At 38.8% G+C, this 6,775-nt stretch overlaps 1 long non-coding RNA gene across 1 annotated transcript; it reads right to left on the minus strand.

The window, feature by feature from the left end:
* Positions 1–1,145: 1,145 nt before the first annotated feature.
* Positions 1,146–3,351, minus strand: LOC113038721 (uncharacterized). The gene is made up of 3 exons (XR_003274809.1): positions 2,725–3,351; positions 1,903–2,416; positions 1,146–1,579 (listed from the first exon to the last, which is right to left on the minus strand). It is a non-coding gene; the product is annotated as an uncharacterized LOC113038721 (long non-coding RNA).
* Between the last annotated feature and the right edge of the window lie 3,424 nt (positions 3,352–6,775).

Genomic DNA, 6,775 nt, shown 5'->3' on the forward strand with positions numbered 1-6,775 from the left:
GGATAATTAAGTATATTCTAAATAAACTACAAACATAATATCTAAATTTATTTTGTCCTCCGATTCTTTCTTGTCTCTCTTCCCTATCAGTCACCCACCTCATTATGAGGGCCTTTGTATTAGGTGTAAATCACACTGTTGTCTTCTCAAAAACACAATCATGTACATGCTATTTATATATTACTGTAGCCCAGTTTGTACCGAATACAGTGTTTTCAGACTTTAGCTATGTATAGGTGTATAAGCAACTGAAAAAAGCACAAAAGTCAGGGTATTTCAAAACTTCTCCATGCCCCAAAACCCCCTAAGACCTCAAGAGGGTTATTTTTTCTTACAAACAGTAGTTTGGTTCATGATATTTGTAGTGGTATGGACTCAAGTAGTCATGTTTGTATTGTATTCATTAATATTATTACTTATCATTTGTTAAATATGGTTCTTGCGTTAAATGTATATTAAAATATAATTGTATATAATACTGTATAATTATGCCAACTTGAACATCACTTAGACCTGTAGATGCTGGCAGGTGACGCTAGAGGGTGATCATGAGCCGCAGGACATAGAGCTTCATTTATATATGAAGAAGTGAAAGATTACTACTTTCTCTCTCTGTTTATGTGTTTCTGCAGACAGTATACAGCAGTAAAACAATATATGTGCCACCAGAAGTCTCCGCCTCTTCTGTGTGTGCAACATATTCACAATATATAATTATGTGGATTACTTGCGGATTTAGTTTTAAATACAACTCAAATTGCTGAGCTCAAGTTTTAAGTGGAAATCAATTCTCGACTGTCTGGAAGCAAACACAGAACAGAGTCAATTGTCCTCAACTCAAAGTAATGATATTAAAGGGATACTCCACCCCAAAATGAAAATTGTGTCACTAATCACTTACCCCAGTGTCGTTCCAAAAAAAGCTTTGTTCATCTTCGGAACACAAATTAAGATATTTTGGATGAAAACCAGGAGGTTGTGACCAGCGTTCTAAATTAACTTTTTTGATCACCAGCCAATGAGGTTGGTAACTTTCTAAACTTAACAGCCAATCGGAATTTCCACTAGCCAATTTTTTTTCCCCGGTGAAAATAAGATAAATTATGAGTGCCACTGAATGCATTTGATCATTTTATTAACATTGCTGGTATTAAAAAACACATAAAAAGTACAATTCCTACAACAAAATATACAGAGAAAGTGCAAACATTTCATCTATCATTTGAATTATGTCTTCAGAGCTCTTCTTCTTCAGAGGTGCCATCAGAATCTGAGCCACCCTCTGTTCCTTTTGCACAAATTCAGGCCTGCATGAGTGCAAACTGTTAACATGCCAGATGTCAATGGCTTTGGTTGGATCAAAGTCTTTGATGTCAGGTGAGCACAACTGGGTTTTAAGGAGATCAGAGAGCAGGGGCGTAGCAAGCTTTTCAAAAGTGTGGGGGATGGATGTGGTTTGTTTATAAACAATAAAAATTATGAACACATTGACAGAGGGGTACAAAATGTAGGGCTTAAAAGTTCTCTGGCACTGTGCGGGATTTCCGGCTTGCAGCGTTTGGCTGGGAAAAAAATAATCCTACATTAAAAAAAAAAGAAAAGAAAAAAAAATCAGAAAAGGGGAGAAAAAAAAAACGCCCACACAAAGCTTTTTCTCTGGTGGTATAAATAATGTAACAATTTACTGTTTTTAAACATTAAAATAATATACACTTTAATTTCATAGTTCTTAAACAGGTATGCAAACAATATCCCAATAACAGCAAATAGCATTAGTCTAAAAACGAAATATAATACCGAAAACACTCGACATGTCAACAAGACGATTAACAGAACATCTTCCCAAACACATATCAAGCTTATTTAAAAACCTCTAAAGAATAAACACTCATTTCAAAGTACCTGGAAAAGGGAGATGTAAATAACCATAAGTTCCCGCCTCCTCAGCACGAGCCTACCGATAACACCCCAAGAGAGGCGGGACTTAAGGCAAAACAGCCAATCATCAGCCGATCACACTCAAAGCAGGTGTCATGTTTTAGAGGGAGGGGGGAGGAGGCAGCCGCGGCGAGCACAAAAACAGAGCGGTCAGAGAAACGGAGGAACTGTAGTAAGACGTTTGTGCAAAATTGCGGAAAAACTGCAGAAAATGTGCGGGTGTCGAACCCTCTCACCGGGAAAAGTGTGGGTGTTAAAACCCCCACATCCCCCACGGGTGCGACGCCCCTGTCAGAGAGGGTCTCACCTTTTAGGCGTGAGGGCCAGTCACTCTTTATCTGCTCCATAACACTGAACCCTCTTTCACAATCAGTTGTAGTTGCAGGGATTGTGAGGAGGGCACCAAAAAGATCAAGGACATGAGGACACCGATGGCGCAGTATTCTGTTCACAGTAGGCCAGGTCTTCTCAAAGGTTCCTGTAGCAGGGTGAGACAGACATAGGCATTATGCACTTGCAAACAATTACACATTTTCATATGCAACTTTAGTTATTAAAAGATGGCATCAAATTTGGATTGTGCCTTTAACAAATTACATTTACTCTGATTCCTGATAAACAAAATAAAACTGTCTCACAATATTAGAGATTTCTATAGAGCTTGGGAACTTTTGAAGCACTTGAAACTCCCAAATGTAAAGTTTCGTCTGTGTCTATGGAAGCACTCTGAATCGTATTAAATGCACTGTTTCTGAAACATCTAAATAGTAACGTTAATTTACTCACAAATCCATGCGAAGTCGGTGAAAGGCCTGCCCTATTTTCCGATGGCATGGGCATCGAAAAAGTAGCTGCATCTTCTCCAACTCAGACGTCTGCAATAAAGCGAGGCTTCTCCCAGCAAGGCTCTCTTCAATACGACCTGTCTTGGCAGTTTTAATACTTAGGCTCTCCTGATGAACTCTCATGGTCCTTAACTGCCTCAACTTTAAAATTATTAGTTCCCACCACAAAATTGCTATATACATTTTTTTTTTTTTTCGTGTACATGTGGCAATCCTGACAAAAAATTACGACATTCTCTTGATGAAACACAAGCCATTCACGACCCGTCAGCCATTTGACATTTAATTTTTTTTTCTTGGTTTCTCTGTCGATATCCTCATCCCCTGTCTCGTTCCTCTTCTCGCTCCCAGAAATCTGTCCCAACCACCGTCGCATTTAATTTAATTTCAACTGTTTTCTTTAATAGCTAACTCCCTCCTCTTTCAGTCTATGCTCCCTGCTCTGGCTCCGTACTGGCTACGTTCGTTCTTCTTCCTGGTGTTTTCTGATGGACGCTCTGTTAGTTTCCAAGGTTTCTCGAGCTGGTTTCACTGCAAACTGCGTGCAACCAATGAGCATATGGTTATCGCGTAGAATTATGGCACATGGGGGATAAATGACCAGGGGGGCAGGGTTTCATATTTGATTGAAGCATCACTGGGCGCTGCCATTGGCTAGCTGACCCCCATCTGCTGTTAGCATTCCATTGACTCCCATTCATTTTGGCGTCACTTTGACTGTGAATAACTTTACATCTGAGGCGTTTAAAGACTCCACTTGCCCATTAATTATTTCTGAAGAAACATGAAAATGTATAAAAGGCTCCATTACCTTGTATCTTACGTTGTGGCCCTGTAGAAGCAGTTTTTGTAAAAAAAAATAGGCTAACGATTATGTCATAACCTGCGACTCTTTGTTGCACAGTAGAGAAATTACTGTATGGACAGGAGGAGAAGCTCTCAGGCAATCTTTTACTGTCTATGAAGCTATCAGGGGGATGCGGAGGCGTAAAGTCAAGGGAGATAATTCATCAGAATACTTACCAAAATGTGCTCCTGTTAACGCTCACATTCTCTGCAATATTCGGTGTGTGATTCAGGTTTCTTTGGCACAGCGGTTAGAAGACTTACAATTGTCAGACAGGTTGCTCACATGACATTTACGTCATCAAGCTCAGTTTGAGTCTGTGCAGTACGCTCGGCCCCCAGGAAGTGCGTGCTTCTAATTGACTTCACTTGTCTCCGTTGAATCCAATGGGGTCGCTGTGTCCATTTCTTTTACTGTCTATGTAAATGACCGAGAACAGAGCCTCATGTATCACTGGCCAGACTGGCTAGTAAGTTTTTATTAACACCCACCAAAATGAATTTTAACCCACATTTGGCGGGTTGGAAGGTGTTAATTTAGAACCCTGGTTATGAGCACATAAACATTTAAACATTTTATTTCAATGTGTCAACTGATATGTTATCAACAAACATCTGTGTAAAAGTTTTAGTTACAATTTTTTTAAGTTAACTAAATAAATATTATCTGCATAACAATTATAGCATTCAGGTGGGCCTTTAACATTTCTAGTGATGCCGATTAATTTGTCTTTACTGTTTTTTGGCCACCAGTCAGGTACAGTAGTCTGTAAAGTCACTGCCATGCCATCAGATGATTTAAGTTTTAGTGGCTCTCTGGCATGAGCCAAACGTACGAGGCTCAGCCTGTCGATTCCCGCCCTGTGTTTCTCTGCTGGTTTCCCTGCAAAACTATGTATATATATATATATATATATTAATCTGATAAATTAGTTATAAGGTCTTTTCAGTCAGACAATGACTAAACAAATAAACACTATATACAAAATAGAAAGAAAAGACTTTAACTTTTACTTTGTTTTTCTAATTCACAATTTAATGTGTAGTTCACACAAAAACACTAACACACTTTTTCCATTATGTATTAAATCTTTATGAAAATTGATATTTAAAAAGTCAAGCGATCTCTTCTGAGACAATCTGCTTGGTTGAAAAAGTTTGGGCTCCTTTGCACAGACGTTTGTGTTAAAGTGCGACTAAATCTGTAATCAAACCTTCTCGCTGATGATGAACTTTAATACATCTGAATATGGATCTCAACATCTGGAGGTTTTGCTTTTAGAGAAGCTTCTTGTTTTCATATAGAGAGTGTTCACTTATCTTGAACTTTCGCATTAAAGGGTTAGTTCATCCAAAAATGAAAATTATGTCATTAATAACTCACCCTTATGCTGTTCCAAACATGTAAGACCTCCGTTTATCTTCGGAACACAGTTTAAGATGTTTTAGATTTAGTCCGAGAGCTCTCAGTCCCTCCATTGAAACTCTGTGTATGGTATACTGTCCATGTCCAGAAAGGTAAGAAAAACATCATCAAAGTAGTCCATGTGACATCAGAGAGTCTGTTGGAATTTTTTGAAGCATCGAAAATACATTTTGGTCCAAATATGGCTAAACCAACGACTTTATTCAGCATTGTCTTCTCTTCCGTGTCTGTTGTGAAAGAGAGTTCAAATCAAAGCAGTCTGGATATCCGGTTCACGAACGAATCATTCAGTTCACCAAATCGAACTGAATCGTTTTAAACGATTCGCATCTCTAATAAGCATTAATCCACAAATGACTTAAGCTCTTAACTTGTTTAATGTGGCTGACACTCCCTCTGAGTTCAAACAAACCAATATCCCCGAGTAATACATGCACTCAAACAGTACACTGACTGAACTGCTGTGAAGAGAGAACTGAAGATGAACACAGAGCCGAGCCAGATAACGAACAATAGACTGACTCGTTCATGAGTGAAGAACCGTTTCTGTCAGACGCGTCCAATTCGTGAACCGAGAAGCTGATGATACTGCGCATATGTGATTCAGCGTGAAGCAGACCGACACACAGGGCGTCTGAACTGAACTGATTCTTTTGGTGATTGATTCTGAACTGATTCTGTGCTATTGTTATGAGCGCGGGTAAACCGAAGGCTTGAATCAAGGGCAATCATCGCAAATGACGCCATTACGTCAAGCACAAAAGAACCGGTGAACCTTTTTCTTCAACAGGTTTATTGAATCGAACTGTCCGAAAGAACTACTGGTGATCCGAAAACCGATGCAACCGGTTCTTCACTCGTGAACGAGTCAGTCTATTGTTCGTTATCTGGCTCGGCTCGGTGTTCATCTTCAGTTCTCTCTTCACATCAGTTCAGTCAGTGTACTGTTTGAGTAAATGAATTACTCCGGGATATTGGTTTGTTTGATCTCAGGGAGGGAGTGTCAGCCACATTAAAAAAGTGAACAGCTTAAGTCATTTGTGGATTAATGCGTATTAGAGATGTGAATCGTTTAAAACGATTCAGTTCGATTTGGTGATCTGAATGATTTGTTCGCAAACCGGAAATCCAGACTGCTTTGATTTGAACTCTCTTTCACAACAGACACGGAAGAGAAGACAATGCTGAATAAAGTCATAGTTTTAGCCATTTTTGGACCAAAATGTATTTTCGATGCTTCAAAAAATTCCAACAGACCCTCTGATGTCACATGGACTACTTTGATGATGTTTTTCTTACCTTTCTGGACATGGACAGTATACCATACACAGAGTTTCAATGGAGGGACTGAGAGCTCTCGGACTAAATCTAAAACATCTTAAACTGTGTTCCGAAGATAAAAGGAGGTCTTACATGTTTGGAACAGCATAAGGGTGAGTTATTAATGACATAATTTTCATTTTTGGATGAACTAACCCTTTAAGCACAAATCAAGAGCATATAAACTTGTAAGTTGTCAACATTTTCTCTCATCTACTTTCAGGATTTATTATGGTTGGCCTGTCAGATAAGTGAACACTCTCTACATTATGAAATTATAAATCCTTTAGCATTAGAAAAACACTGTCTTTTTAATCAGAATCAGACTCAGAATTACTTTATTGAACCACACTGGGAAATTCTTTGTTACAAGTTGCAATGGAAAGTAGGTCATTCTTGA

Source organism: Carassius auratus, chromosome 2, assembly GCF_003368295.1.
Source record: "Carassius auratus strain Wakin chromosome 2, ASM336829v1, whole genome shotgun sequence".
Lineage (NCBI taxonomy): Eukaryota > Metazoa > Chordata > Actinopteri > Cypriniformes > Cyprinidae > Carassius > Carassius auratus.